Below are 14,921 nucleotides of genomic sequence, written 5' to 3'. Positions count from 1 at the left end.
ACCAGGGTTACTACAGTGTGTTCCCTGAGAAACCACTACACCCCTATGCTACATTCTCAAACTAGGGTTATTACAGTGTGTTCCCTGAGAAACCAAAGGTGTTACTCTTTATGTGTACCAAGTCATCAAATTCTGATTTACTTCATATATTCAACACTTTGTCATCCAGTGGATTTCCCAAAGGACAAACTGACCCTAGAAGTGAGTCCCTTAAAGTAAAGGTGTAAGAAGGGGGAGGGGCCGGGGCTTAGCATCTCAGTAGCAAAGCACTGCCTCTCACCCTCAGACAACAAAAACCCATGAACAGAACACATAAAGGTAATTTGATGAAATAAATGAATATAAGAATGAGCTGGCTTTATGTGCCTGCAACTCTAAGCAAAATACCTGTTTTCTCTGATTCTCCATCCATCAGTCAGTAAAATGGGAATAAATGCTAATAGCCACACAAGGGTACCATGAAGGACTCTCTCCTAAATGGGCCAGTAAGCATGAGGTAACCTTCTGAAGCAATAAGGAAGATTTGCTGAGTTCCACACCGTAGATGTTTACGTTGTTTCTCTACATCATTTATTAGATAATATAGAGTGTCAGGGGCCATGCCACATGCCAGGAATTCTAGCTTAGCAAAGGCAAGAATATCTATCTCCACAGGCTTAAGGCCAACCTGGTCTACACAAAAGCCCAGAGCTGGCCCTGTCTCTCTCTGCCTGCTGCCTGAGCATAAATAAGCTCTCTACGAGCACCAGGCCTTCCTGCTTGCTACCATGCTCCTGGCCTAGTGGTCATGGATCCACCCTCTGAAACTGTAAGCAAGCCTCCAATTAAATGTTCTTATAAGTTGCCTTGGTCTTCGAGTCTCTTCATAGCAATAGAAAAGTAACTAAGAGATACACAGAAAAACTGTCTCAAACAAAACAAACAACAATAAACTCAAAGAGTGAGTATCACACAAAGGGGTTAAATTCAAACCGAAAAAAAGGAAACAAACATTTGAAGGACAAGGGTCACACACAATTATTCAGTGCTTAAGTATTTAAACACACAATTAAAGTCACTTGAGTAAGGCCATTTAACTTTCCACACATTTGCTTTGCTTATCACTATGAAAAGAATTCAGAGAGAGAAAAACCAGCCAGGGTAGCTCGGTAAGACCAAAAAAAAAAAAAAAAAAAAAGCCAACATGGTTAGAAGTATTGTACACAATACAGTTTGAGCGATGGCATAAACACATTTTAGTTGACAGGAACTCTACAGAAACTACAGAAGGCCGGTCGTTCAGGAACACACCAGAGGTGCAGAGCAGATTTTATTAAACACTGGGAGCAGAGCTCCTGCTGTGCCCTGTTATTTGTGGTAGTAACTACACACTGTAAAGACAGTGGCAGTTGTTATGAGGGGCACCGTCACGGGGTGCCACAGCACAAACTCCGCAGTCCTGATTAATTATAATCAGCCTTCCTTTCATGAGAGCAAAGGCTGTAGCCAAACGACGGGGGAGATCACATGTAACAATCCTGGAATTAGCTAATGATAGAAGAAAAACTGACCCTCTGCAGACAAAGTGTGCTTTCTCCTTTACACAGTAAACATTTTACTACTTGAAAAGCAGTATCAGAGAAAGGCTTCCTTTTTCAAAGCCGTAAGTCCTGTTTCTAAACACAAAGAGTTGAAAGATCATCTATTACTTCCTTCTGTCATTTGGAAACTGACATTCCATGTATTGGATGCTACTGTGAGATCTACTTTTCACAAGGATGCGTGCAGAAGCAGCTCAAGCAGCGCCTTTCAGACACTCAGGTGCTGCCGTTCTACCTTCCCTCTCTCTGTCAGATGGTCTGCAGCTTTAGGCAAGAGTGTTTTATGCTGTTCACGTAACTCAACCCTACGGGCTAGAGAGATGACCCTGGGTAATGAGCACTGGCTGCTCTTCCAGTTTCAGTCCCCAGCACCCACATGCAGCTCACATACTGCCATTGGTTCCAGGGGATCTGATGCCCTCTTTTGTCCTGCATAGTCACCAGTCACTCAATGCACACACATTGAAGGCAAACAGTCATTACGAGAGTTGGTGTGTTGCTATGGATACAAATGCTAAATCCTGAACCCCAAGATCAGGTTGCCCTCCAGATGAGTGCATCTTACCATGCACTGGCCTGTTGTATAATTTAAAGCTATTGCTTGTGATTGGGAGGTAGAGACAGAAAGGACCTGAGAATCCAGTGAGTGGTCTTGAGACTGACCATGTGAAAAGAAGACTGGGTGGAGGGGGAGAAGGAGAGTAAAAACAAATCAAGTTCCGTCGTTTGCCAAAATACACATAACAAAGCTCTTCTTAATTATACATTACAGGTGAGTGGGAGTTTTTGTTTTAGGAGTTTTCAGTCAGGGTCTCACTGTGCCCCAAGTCAGCCTGTCACTCATCCGTATAACAGGCTGGCCTAAATCCTCTTGATGAATCCGCCCAGGTTCTGGGAGTACATGTGTGAACCACCACACCAGGCTTGGAAATAAGTAATCTTAGAATAACAAAATAAGTAACTTTAAAAAATCAGTATTCTACACATTTAAGACCAACTTAATGGTCTAAAAACTAGCTTAACTGACAGAGCACAGCACACAAAAGACAACCACTTCAACCAACCCCTGCCACACACACACTCTCAAGTACAGAAACTGCTATTCTTTACAAACCATGGAAGTTGTGGCTTGCATATTTTGTGGGAGTTTTGTGGCTGGTTTGCAGTTGACTTCTATGGCTCAAAAAACACTTATGTTTAATTAGACAGTCCAAATAGTCTTAGAAGTATTTTCACAGATTAGAGTGACAATAATTGTGCCACTGCACTGGAGGACCAATGCTCCCACTACTGAACATACAGCACTGGGCCCTGGAGGACCAATGCTCCCACTACTGACAGCTTGAAAGTGCAACACTCAAATGCACAGCAGCTTTTTAGTTTTTACTGGTAGAATGGAACCCATAGCAAACACTACAACTATAAGCATAACTGGAGCCAGTTCCATTAGAATTGAGGTATTTACTAACTTGAGCCATATGTCACAATAACTAAGCAATAAATCTAAACATTCTTTCAGCAGAAAAATCACTTGTATACTTTTCTTATACAGAATTCTAAGTTTAACACAATGTTCTTTTTAAAAGATGTTTCAAGGTCTTTAAATTGTGCATTTTGAAATATACATGTGTATATGTTAAATGAGGGCATCTATTTCTCTATGACTTAGCTTAATCTAGAATCCTCAATTCCTCTAATGACTCCATGTTTAAAGCCCAGCAGTACACCTGCCTTAGCTTGGCTAACACACTCATTATTACTTTATACTACCAGTCTACTGATCACCTCCATCCATCCTAGCAATGCCCCTGCCCCTCTATTTGAGTCTCAGGCAGGCACCTGACCCATGAGATTATTTATCAACACGAGAATTCTCCTCCTCCAAAGATTAAGGATGCAGATTTGTGTGACAAACCCTACATCACTGCAGGGGTGAGCCTGATGCTAAGGTCCTATTCCCCAATTGGTTCTTGATCTATCAGTAAAGATGTCACTGGCCAATTGCTGGGCAGAAGGAATAGGCAGGTTCTCTGGGTCCCGCAGGCAAGCTGGCAGATGCAGGAGAGAAAAGGAAAAAAAGAAAGGGGAATTCTCCACACTTCAGAGAGAGAAGAGGCCAAGCAGCCATGTGAGATCTCAGTGGAGCGGCCACAGGCTGCTTCTCCAGGTGGGAGGTTGGGGTGCTGAGCTGGGAGCACTGGGAAAGGCATGCTAGCTGAGGCAAATCGGAGGCACCCAGCAGTTGAGCCAAGAAGGCAAGTTGAAATTGATCAACTGTGTGAGTGTGTCTGTGTTTTTCATCCTCAAATTCAATGTTCTCTGGGAAGGGGCTGGTAGTGCAGCCTGTTCCCGGAGCTTAGGCGGGGTGGCAAAAGCTACATGCTACACATCATTTTTGAAAGTTATAGTAGTTAAAGGCTAAAGGCGAAACTTTTCAAAGTCTACTCTGATATAAAATTTAGCACTGCAGAACAAAGAGTGATAACATGCTAGGAAATGCATGTTCTTTACCAGTGAGAATAATTAGAAAGCTCTCTCTTGGTACTGACTGGAGGTAACACCCAGTGGCCTAAAAGTGGGGTGATGGCTTAGTTTCTTAGAAGGGAGCACAGAACCCTGTAAACATGGGACTTTTCAACAGTCTCATAAATTCCTAACCTGAGCCAAGAGTGACAAAGCCTTCGAGTCTGAGAGTGCACACATTAGAACACACAGCAGCCACAGAACCCAGCCATATAAACCCAGAGACCAAGTTCTGCTGACTAAGAGAGACAATGATAATATTCATGTGTAAAGTCCCATCATTAAGTTATAATCAACTCCTGGCAAAATTCATATTTCAGTGCCTACCTTTAAAACTAGAAAATGTGTTCAAATGGGTGTTTAACCATTCTCCATTTTGTAGGAAGTCTAAGTTCTCAGACTTGTTATCTTGGTATCTCCTTCAAGTCTGCCTTTCTCTTTTTACTATCTGGATTGGACAGGCTTTGACTATGGGCCCCCACTGTTGCAAATGTGATCCTACTCTAGCACCTTGGAAAGTGACATGGACTATGAAGAGGTGCTCCTGGGTGGCTTTGCCTCTGGAACATCAAGACAGTTCTCTAGTTATTTGTGGAAACAAAGCAAGCCCAACCTATTCCTGTCTCCAAAACAAATCTCTCCCTCCCAAACCTTCCTACTATTGTAAAGTCATCTGTCAGGTGGTCTTCACCAGAGCTAAGCCAAGTCCAGAATTATGCTTTGAACCTCCAGAACTCTCAGAAAAATAAACACTTCTCAAGTCTTAGAGCTGAACCTGGTGTACAGATTTCAAATCCCAGCACTCAGAAGGTAGAGCCAGGAAGTCAGGAGTTCAAGGCTTGCCTGGGCTACTTAGTTAGGACTGTTGGAAACAAAGGTGCTAGGTGCTTATAATTAAGTTGGCAGAGTGCTTGCCTATCGCTCTTTTTTTTTTTCCGCCTTTCAGGGGAGAGCACAAAATCAATTCCCCACTACCGCAAATTATGCAGCCCAGTTTCCCACACTTTGGAAAACCACAGGGGTTAGCACAACTGGAGTACAATGGACAAGCAGCACCCGGGAAGAGCACCACTGTCATCAGGGCATCCCCCCTGCCAGGCAAGCACGGCTTTCTATTCTCAAAGCCCTCAGTCTGATCCCCAGCACCACACCAAACCAGAGGTAGGATCACACCTTTTTTTTTTTTGGTTTTTNCGAGACAGGGTTTCTCTGTATAGCCCTGGCTGTCCTGGAACTCACTCTGTAGACCAGGCTGACCTCGAACTCAGAAATCTGCCTGCCTCTGCCTCCCAAGTGTTAGGATTAAAGGCGTGAGCCACCACGCCCGGCCAGTATCACACCTTTACCCCAGCAGTTGTGAAGAAGTAAGAAGACTAGAAGTTCAATGTCATTCTTCTCGTCACAGTGAGTTCAAGGCCAGCCTGGGCTACATGAGATCAAAAGTATAAATAAATGTTACCTAGTCTCAGTTACCTCATGACAGCAATGATGACAGAGAAGAAATAAGTGTTCTAGGCCTTAGCCTGAGTGAGAACAAGTGAAGACAAACATCATCCCAAACAAGGAACAGGGCAGACGCATGCACTGGGCCCTGAGGTCCATCCTCAACAACTTCGGGTTAAAGAGACACTTCTCCAAACAAGACATACTAACAAACATGAAGAGATGGTCACTCACATTAGCCATCAGAGAAATGAAAATTATAACCACAATGAGATACTACAAGCCTGGAGGTACCAACCGATCTGTAAGCACAGTTATTTTGGAGGCTGAGGCAGGAGGATCCTAAATTGAAAGCTGTTGAGGTTTGGTCTTTTGCTATTAATTATAATGCTAAATACTGACCCCCAAGGTCTGACTGTCCCCAGGGACTCCCCCCAGAGAATCTGCACATACACAATTCATGCTATGTAACCTTGCCCAAGTTATCCCTGATTGGTAAATAAAGATGCATACAGCCTATAGCTGAGCAAAAGAGATATAGGCAGAGGTTGGGTTCCTCAGAGGAGAACTATGAGGAAGGAGAGAAAGATGGATAGAGGACAACAGTGAAGTGGGAATCATGGAAACATGGGAGTGAGGGCTGGCCAACTGAAGAGCTGCCAGACAGAACACAGCAAGTCATAACACAGGGTTAGAGGGTAGATAGCTGCCCAGCTCTAGTGCACTAAAGGCTTGCTGTAAGTATAAAAGTTGTATGTCTTTTATCTGAGAAATGAATGATCAAAGGTGGGGTAGGAACCCCCAACTGAGATTAAATAAACGTGACAACAGAAAGCCACCTCAGTAACTATCAAAATCCTGTTTCACAATCTGAGGTTTAAAAAGCTAAGGACAGAGCTTAGAGACAGAGAACAGCCCAGCCTGAGCAAGGCCAAGTGAGCACTGCTGCACTAGGGGAAGCCTGCAACAGGCGAGGCCTGTGGGCACTTCAGACTTACAGCACAACTCTGCAGTCAGAATGACTACAGCAAACTGCTCACATTGCCATAGCCTGCTGTTTAAGCCTGGAGGGCTCCAGTAGGAGGCGCTCGCTCACGTGCGCGCTCTGGGACAACTGAAACCTAGGGAAGTTTCCTTCACTAGCCCCTGTTAAGCTGAAAAGATGCCACACTGGCCACACGGCAAACTGTAATGTATATGTGCATGTGTATGTGTGTGTGTGTATGGTACATGTACACATATAAACATGGCTGGAGGCCAGAAGTCTCTCTTTTTTCTTTTCTTTTTCTTTTTGAGACCAGAGTCTCTCACTGAACCTCACTGATTCAGCTAGGCTGCCTAGGCAGCCAGCTCTACCTGCCTCCCTAATGCTGGGATTAAAGCATATTGCAGGGCCTAGCTTTTTATGTGAGAATGCTTAGAATCTGAACTGAGCCATCAAGCTAAAATTCTGTCATGCTAGGAATGGTGGTGCATGCCTTGGATCCCAGCACTTGCAGATGCAGGCAGATCTGTGTAAGTCTGAGGCCACCCTGGTCTACAAATCAAATTCAGGACAGCCAGGGCTATTTTTCACAGAGGGAAAAAAAAGCCATCCCAAACAAACACAGAAACAACCACAAAAAAGGCTCAGTACCTTTTCTGCCAACAGAATGAACAGTCTTAGCTGGGGATGTAGCTCAGTGGTAGGACACTTGCCCAGAAATGTGCAATGCCCTGGCTTCAGGACTCAGTGATGCAAAGTGACAGGGAAAGAATACAGAGTCTCAAGCTAGCACACCCTCGGTGCCTTGCTATCATTAAAGAACTAAGCTCCTAAACTAGTTTTTAATTAACGAAAATACTTTGGAGCACAAATATATTTTTTAGCTATTTTTTTTTCCTACCTTTGGTCACATTACAAGTATCTTTTAAGCATTTATCAAGTACTCAAAATGTAGACGACAAACAGGCAGAAGGTCTCATGGCCTGCCACACTGAGTGTGAGAAGGACAATAAGCAGCAGACACACATTAAGTAGCAATACACTCTAGGCTGGGCACAGTGGGTCCACATCGTCAGTTCTAGCACTCAGCACTCTTGGCTAACTGCTGAGAAGAAAATGGATCACAGATCTACCCCATCCTCCCTTTACTTCCACTTGTGATACACACTGTAACCTTTGCCTCCAACTGACTGATGTTAGGGAGGTGAAGCACAAGAGAGCTAGGAAGCTCAAAGGAAAATCAACAGTAGCAACTTACATAGTGTGGTCAGCACAGCCTTTCCTGAGGTGACGTATGAGAAAAGAGTGTAAAACAGTTAGATCTGCCTAAGGACAGCAATCTAGACACAGAAGCACCCACACACCACAGTGCAGGTGCTTGCTGCTCTGGTCAGTTAGGTCGTGGTGGGTGTTACCAGTGACCATCAGATGCTCCCAGTAGCTTCTACCTCCAGTTTCCCTAAAAAGTATGTGCTGGAAAAGCATATGGACAATACACACACACACACACACACACACACACACTTGGTGTCTGGCCTACATATGTCTGTGTGAGGGCGCTGGATCCACTAGAAATTGAGTCACAGACAGTTCTGAGTTGCCATGTGGCTGCTGGGAATTGAACCCGGGTCCTCTGGAAGAACAGTCAATACACTTAACCGCTGAGCCATCTCCCCAGTCCCATAAAACCCAACCCAAACCAACCAACCAAACAAACAAACCTACCACCACCACCAAGCAGTTGTGGCACACTCCTTTAATCCCAGCTCTTGGGAGGTTGAGGCAGGTGGATCTCAGTGAGTTCGAGGGCAGCCTGGTCTACAGAGTTAGTTACAGGACAGCCAGGGCTACACAGAGAAACCCTGTCTCGAAAAAAATAAAGAACCAAACTGGCCCCAAATTACAATTTTTTTGCCTCATCCACCTGAGTGCAAAAATTATAGGCATACCCTACAACACCCAGCAGAGCAATGTACCTGAAATGCACTTGAAAACCTCAGTGGTCCACTAAGGAGCTTTAGCATTTTATCATCTCTAAACCCATCTGAACTGGAGAGTAAAAGCAAAATTTAGAGAATCACAACAAATATCATTATACAAAAATATGCATATTTATGTAAAAGAAAACCAAACCAAACATGTGTTTATCGCTCCAATTTTCCTCTTCAGGCTAAAAGAATGAGAAATCACAGCCCCTGGGATGCTAAAGCAGGTGGCCTGTGAATACATGTTTCTACAGGTGCAGAGTGTACATGAGGAAAATAGACAATACAGGAAGTGAAAATAGACAATAAAGCTAAGTGAACCTGACGCCCTCACCCAGTTTTTATTTTCTCTGACCCAGGGTCTCAAGCTCCTAGAGTCTAGTGGTCGATCCCCTTCCTCTCAGCCTCCCCTGCAGCTGGAACTGCAGGCACACTGACACACTAAGCTTACTTGACTTTACAATTAAGGTAATGACTCTTGGAAACTATTACTTCCTATCTTCCTATCAGATCACTGTGAGGTATCTAATCTGCTTTATATCAACCATTAGCTTCCTGTTAGGACTGAACTAAGTACAATGTGAATGTGCTTTCTGTATCATCCGACATTAGCTTGATGTACAGTCTGCATTTTCAACGCACTGTCAATTCACTGGGGCATTAGGATGGAATTACTTGTCTACCTGGCCGTGGCCATTATTCTTTCATACTTATGGGAATGGCAAATATAAAAACGGTGACGACGAGAAAAGGCAGGTGTGCTTTCCAGCTGCTGCTACTGACTGAGCAGCTCAACGTCTAGGGATCGTCCACAACACAGCACAGAAGCAAGGGACTGTTTGCAACAGAGGAAAGTGGTAACGCCTACATTTCCTAGCCTCCCTTTCTCCTGATGTGACCATAACATTCTACCTAAGAAGACCACTGTGGGTGGCAACGTCTAGAAACCTTCCTGTTAAAAAAAGTTAGCATGCAGCCTTTGCTCTTTGACCCACGCTGCCTGGAGTGAGTCCACCTGAAGATCCAGACAGGTCACTGAGGACTTGGACCACACTGGAAGAGAACGAGCCTACACAACCTGAAAGGTGAGGGTGGGGGGGACAGATGGACACACTAGATGCCTCTTCTCACCACCACAGCACTTGCTACCTGAGTACAGACAAGAGCGCACGTTCTGAGCCATCTGTGCCTGTGTGGTCATGGGTCACGCCTTCACTAGCAGACAGGGAAGAGCAGGCATTACAAACACTACCCCAGGCCTCCGTGCTCCCAAGCTCCTGCATCAGAAATGTTTGGCTTTAACCCACTGGTCAGGCTTCCTATCTCACAAATGCTTTGTGTAAAAATTGACAAAAATGTTGAGAGAGAGAAAGAGAAGAGCAAAGTACCATATATTTCTTTAAAATTTTTTGGTTTATTTTCATTTTATGTTTTGCCTGACTGTATGTATGTGTATCACACACATGTCTACTAGAACCTCTGGAACTGGGTTTATAGAACTACCACATGGGTGCTGGAAATTGAACACAGGTCTTCTGAAAGAGCAACAAGTGCTTTTAATCACAACGCAATCTCTCCAGCCCCTTATTTACTTATCTCCTTTCTTCTTACAGAAAAGTGTTAGGAGAAAGACAAGAGAGGTGTCCTCTGACACAGTAAGCCCCAGACTTTGAAAGTGTTGACTCAGCATTTTGTGTGCGGCCACAGCACCTACCCCTTACAAAAGGCCTACAAGCCACACTGAGGCCCAGCCAGCCAGCCCCTGCTGCTGACAGGCAGCACACTCCCAGGAGCCAACAAAAAAGAAATGGAAATAAAACATAGGTTAATGGTGGGGAGAGAGAGGATGAAGGCTAAAATGTTTAAGGCAGGAGAACAGAATGTATGCTGAAAGAACAGACAAGACACAAGCAAGTCTGCTGTTTCTACTGAGGGGAACAGGCACCCGACAGACAGGAGGAGAAAATGCATGGCTGGCAGATTCAACCATGTAAGCACAGGGCCTAGCCAAAAAACTGTTTTTTCAAAAATCATAGCTTTAGATAATCCTGCATGGAGTTAATTACCCTAAGAACCACTATGTCATAGCCAGTGTTCTATTGCTGTGAACACCATGACCAGGACAACTCTTTTTTTTAGTTGTGTGTTCCCCCACCCACACACATACACAGAGACAGGGTTTCTATGTGTAGCCCTGGCTGTCCTAGAACTCACTCTTGAGACCAGGCTGGCCTCGAACTCAGAAATCTGCCTGCCTCTGCCTCCCAAGTGTCGGGATTAAAGGCATGCAGCACCACTGCCGGGTGACAACTTTTTTAAAAAAAAGCATTTAATTGGGGCTGGCTTACGATTTCAGAGGTTTAGTCCTCTATCATCATGGTGTGGCAGTGTGCAGGCAGACATGGTACTGGAGAAGGAGCCGAGAGTTCTACATCCAGATCCACAGGCAGTAGGAAGAAAGGAAGCCCCCAGGCCTGGCTTTAGTTTCTGAAACCTCAAAGCCCAGCTGTAGTGACACACTTCCTCCAACAAGGCCACGCCTCCTACTCCTTGGTGACTGACTGGGCCTGTGGGGGCCACACACTAGATAAAGAGAATGGCAGCCATGGGGAGGGTAAGGGAGTGGAGAGCAGTGCCAAGCCAGCTCCCGTGATGAGAGGGAGGCCAGAGCACAGGCCGGATGCTATACGATGCAGCCCATCTCTCACCACCTGCTCTCAATCGAGACAAACAAAACAACCTCGTACAGCTAAACAGCCAAGATGGGCCTGAAGAGATGGCTCGGCAGTTAAGAACACCTGGTGCTTTTCCAGGTGACCCAGGATCCAAATCCTAGCACCTACATAGCAACTAACAACTGTAGGTAACTCAAATCTGACCAACGTCCTCTTCTGGTTTCTGTGGGCAATGCATGCACATGTTGCAAAAACATACAGTCAGGCAAAACACTCATATACATAAGATTAAAAAGTTTAAAAAAGGGCTGGAGAGATGGCTCAGTGGTTAAGAGCACTGACTGCTGAGTTCAAATCCCAGCAACCACATGGTGGCTCACAACCACCCTCTTCTGGTGTGTCTAAAGTCAGCTACAGTGTATTAGATATAATAAAAAAGAAATCTTTAGGCCGAAGCGAGTGGGGTCGACTGGAGCGAGCAGCGGTCCTGAATTTAATTCCCAGCAATCATGTGATGGCTCACAACCATCAGTACAGCTACCGTGTATACAGTGTACTCATATATACTCATATACATAAAATGAATAAATCTTTTTTTTTTAATTTTAAAAAAGAAAATAAAAGGTCCCATAAACCAAAGAAGTCATATAAAGACTTTAGGGTGGAAGGGGCAGAACAGAGCTCCTGTAGAATTAGGGATATCTGCAAAGCCTGCAGATTGATTAAACATAGAAATAAATCAGACAAATGAAACGTATCACACTGAGCATGGCTGTGGTCTTTTCTTTCTCTTCCCCCCCCCCCCCAAGAAAGGGTTTCTCTGTGTAGCCATGGCTGTCCTGGAACTCACTGTGTAGACCAGGCTGGCCTCAAACTCAGAAATCCACCTGCCTCTGCCTCCCGAGTGCTGGGATTAAAGGCATTTGCCACCACTGCCCGGCCTTTCTTTCTTTCCTTTTTTTTTAAGATTTATTTATTTATTATACATAAGTACACTGTCGCTATCTTCAGACACCCCGGATTAGCGCGTCAGATCCCATTACGGATGGTTGTGAGTCACCATGTGGTCGTGGGATTTGAACTCAGGACCTCCGGAAGAGCAGCCAGTGCTCTAACCCGTTGAGCCATCTCTCCAGCCCGGGTGTGGTCTTTTCAACAGTTTTTGTTTCAACCCCATTTTCCTTTTTAAGACAGGTAGCCTAAGCCAGCCTGAAACTCACTATGTAAGTCAGGCTGTCTTAAAACTCCTAGTGATCCTGCTGCCTCAGCCACTAAGTATATATACTTTCTGTTACTGTTTTAATGCAAGGTTTTACTGTGTACCTAGCTCATGCTGGCTTTGAACACGAAGTCCTCCTGTTCCAGCCCCCACCAGGTTAGGATTGCAGATGAGCATCATCAGATCACTATTCTCAGATCGTTTAAGACTGGGTCTACTTTTGGATATATAATTTAGACTCCGTTTCCTACATATTTCTATGTAATGATTATACTACATAAATAATGTTCCTTTACTTTAAAAATATACATAAAAATTTAGGATATCTGACACCAAAGACTACTGGAGACTTGCAAAGTCTATGCACACCGAGAACTACCTCAACAGCAACCCCTGTTTTTTGGTACCAATACCAGGATGACAATTACTCAGCTTTAAGACACAGAGCTCCACTCACTCAAGCATGGATCCACTCAAGATACAAATAACCTATAAACAACATACATTTCACCCCAAAAGGAGACCTCATCCTTCATTTCAGGTCATCAGTAGCAAACAGTACATTTTGGGCTAACACTGTAGTTCAGAGTGTTCACCTAGCATTTGTGAGGCTCCAGTACTATAAAACAAAAGAGCCAAACATCCCAGTGCTTCTAATAGGCTTGACAAGTTGCAGCAAACCATCAACTATTTAGAAATGATTAGTAAGCAGTGGCCCCTCTGGACTGCGTGTCGGCAGAGACAACAACCACCAACCTTTGCAGTCAATGCTCTTGAAGACAAGGCTGTACTTTCCGGCATAGCATCACCAGAATCTCAGGAATACAGAACAACAGGACAGTCAAGTGCAAGGCACACACTTGGTGAGCACAAGGAGCAGTAAGTCTAGAAATAAACACATCAAGCAAATAGAAAATCAAGCTAACTATACTAACAGTTACATAATAACAATGGAAAATGTCTTAAGAAAACTGAGCAATTGTATGGATTATTGCAATTCTAGGCCAGCCAGGGCTACAGAGTAAGACCCTGTCTTGGATGAACTAATGAACAAGCAAATAAGCAAATGAATAAGTAAAACCCGGAGCAGTTAAATTGGAGTCGAGAGTTCGGTCCAGCCAGAAGTGCTGGGAAGCACTCAGACTCACGAAAAGATCTTTACCAAACAAAGTGTACAATTTTTATTTATGTATTCATTAATTTTCATTTCATGTGCATTTATGTGCCACAGCATGGTTGTGGGTCAGAGGACAATATGTAGAAGCATATTTTCTCCTTCCAACATGTGAGTTCTGGGACTTAAACTTAGGTTGTCAGGCTTGATGGAAGGCACCCACTGAGGTATCTTGCCAAACAATTTTCATATCCTTTTTTTTTTCCTTTTTCTGAAGCAGGGTCTTGCCATGCAGTCCAGGCTGCCATGCAGTCCATGCAGTCCTTGGCTGTCATGTTGGGATTGTAAGCATGGAGTACCATGTCAGACTGATAATATCTTCCAGAAACACGTACTCCCCTTCTGTGTCTCTTAGATTAGGGGCAGGATAAATCTCATTTCCTAAGGTAAATTTAAGGGCTGGGAAAATGGTAAACTGTTCATCGGGGTAAAGTGTTCTGTACCCAAGCTAAGGAACTGCATTCATATCCCCAGCACATCCATAAAAAGCAGGCACTGCAGACTAAGCCTGTAATCCCAGCAATAGCGGTAGGGACGGTTAGGAGGGGCAGAGACAGGAGGCTCTGAGAGTGCCTAATCCATCAGTGAAGTCCAGGTTCACCATGAGACCTTGTCTCAGAATGTAAAATGGATGGAGCCAGAGAGAAAGCTCAGCCATTAGGGAGATCTTTCTGTTCAGATAACCCATGGTCAGTTCCCAGCCCCTACATGGGGGCTAACAACTTAACTCCAGATCCACTGGGATCCACAGGCACTGCACACACACGGTACACAGACATACATTTAAGCAAAATACACACATAAAATAAATCTTTAAAAATAAGTTGGAAAATGGTCAAGAAAACACCCGCTGTGGACCTCTAGCCTTTTCTATGCTTTCAACCACATACCCACACACCCCACACACAAATAAACACATTTCAAGCAACACAAGATAAAGATTCCCAAAGACACGTAACTACAGTAAAAACAAGTGATTTTCTAGTAGCTTATACAATATATACTGATATCATCCATAATACAGTCTCTTTAAATCAAGAAATTTTACAATAATTCATCTTTCAGAGGCCATCAGACTGGTGTTTTGAAAGTTCTAAACCCTTTTATTGATTTTAAGGGAAAAATATGCCATTAAAGTGTCAAGTTACATCTTTTTGTTTGTTTGTTTTTTGTTTTGAGACAGGGTTTCTCTGTGTAGCCCTGGCTGTCCTGGAACTCACTTTGTAGACCAGGCTAGCCTCGAACTCAGAAATCCGCCTGCCTCTGCCTCCCAAGTGCTGGGACTCAAGTTACATCTTAATTTGAAGCGAAGGGGGTTTGTTTTTGTTTTTAAGATT

General features: G+C 44.1%; 1 protein-coding gene and 1 non-coding gene across 6 annotated transcripts in view; both read right to left on the bottom strand.

Annotated features, from left to right (window-relative positions):
• Fbxo34 (F-box protein 34) overlaps positions 1-14,921 on the bottom strand; it is a 62,311-nt gene that overhangs the window by 40,902 nt on the left and 6,488 nt on the right. For 2 of the 5 annotated variants that reach the window (XM_021182315.2, XM_021182314.2), the window contains exon 2: positions 13,167-13,295. The exons of the other annotated variants lie outside the window; for them this stretch is intronic. The gene's annotated coding sequence lies outside the window, so the exon portion shown is untranslated. The remainder of the gene's footprint in view (positions 1-13,166; positions 13,296-14,921) is intronic. 5 annotated transcript variants of the gene reach the window in all.
• Positions 5,047-5,209, bottom strand: LOC115029378. The gene has a single exon (XR_003834930.1). It is a non-coding gene; the product is annotated as a U1 spliceosomal RNA (small nuclear RNA).

Source organism: Mus caroli, chromosome 14 (genome assembly GCF_900094665.2).
Source record: "Mus caroli chromosome 14, CAROLI_EIJ_v1.1, whole genome shotgun sequence".
NCBI classification, from domain to species: domain Eukaryota; kingdom Metazoa; phylum Chordata; class Mammalia; order Rodentia; family Muridae; genus Mus; species Mus caroli.
This window is presented reverse-complemented; position numbering and strand designations above follow the sequence as displayed.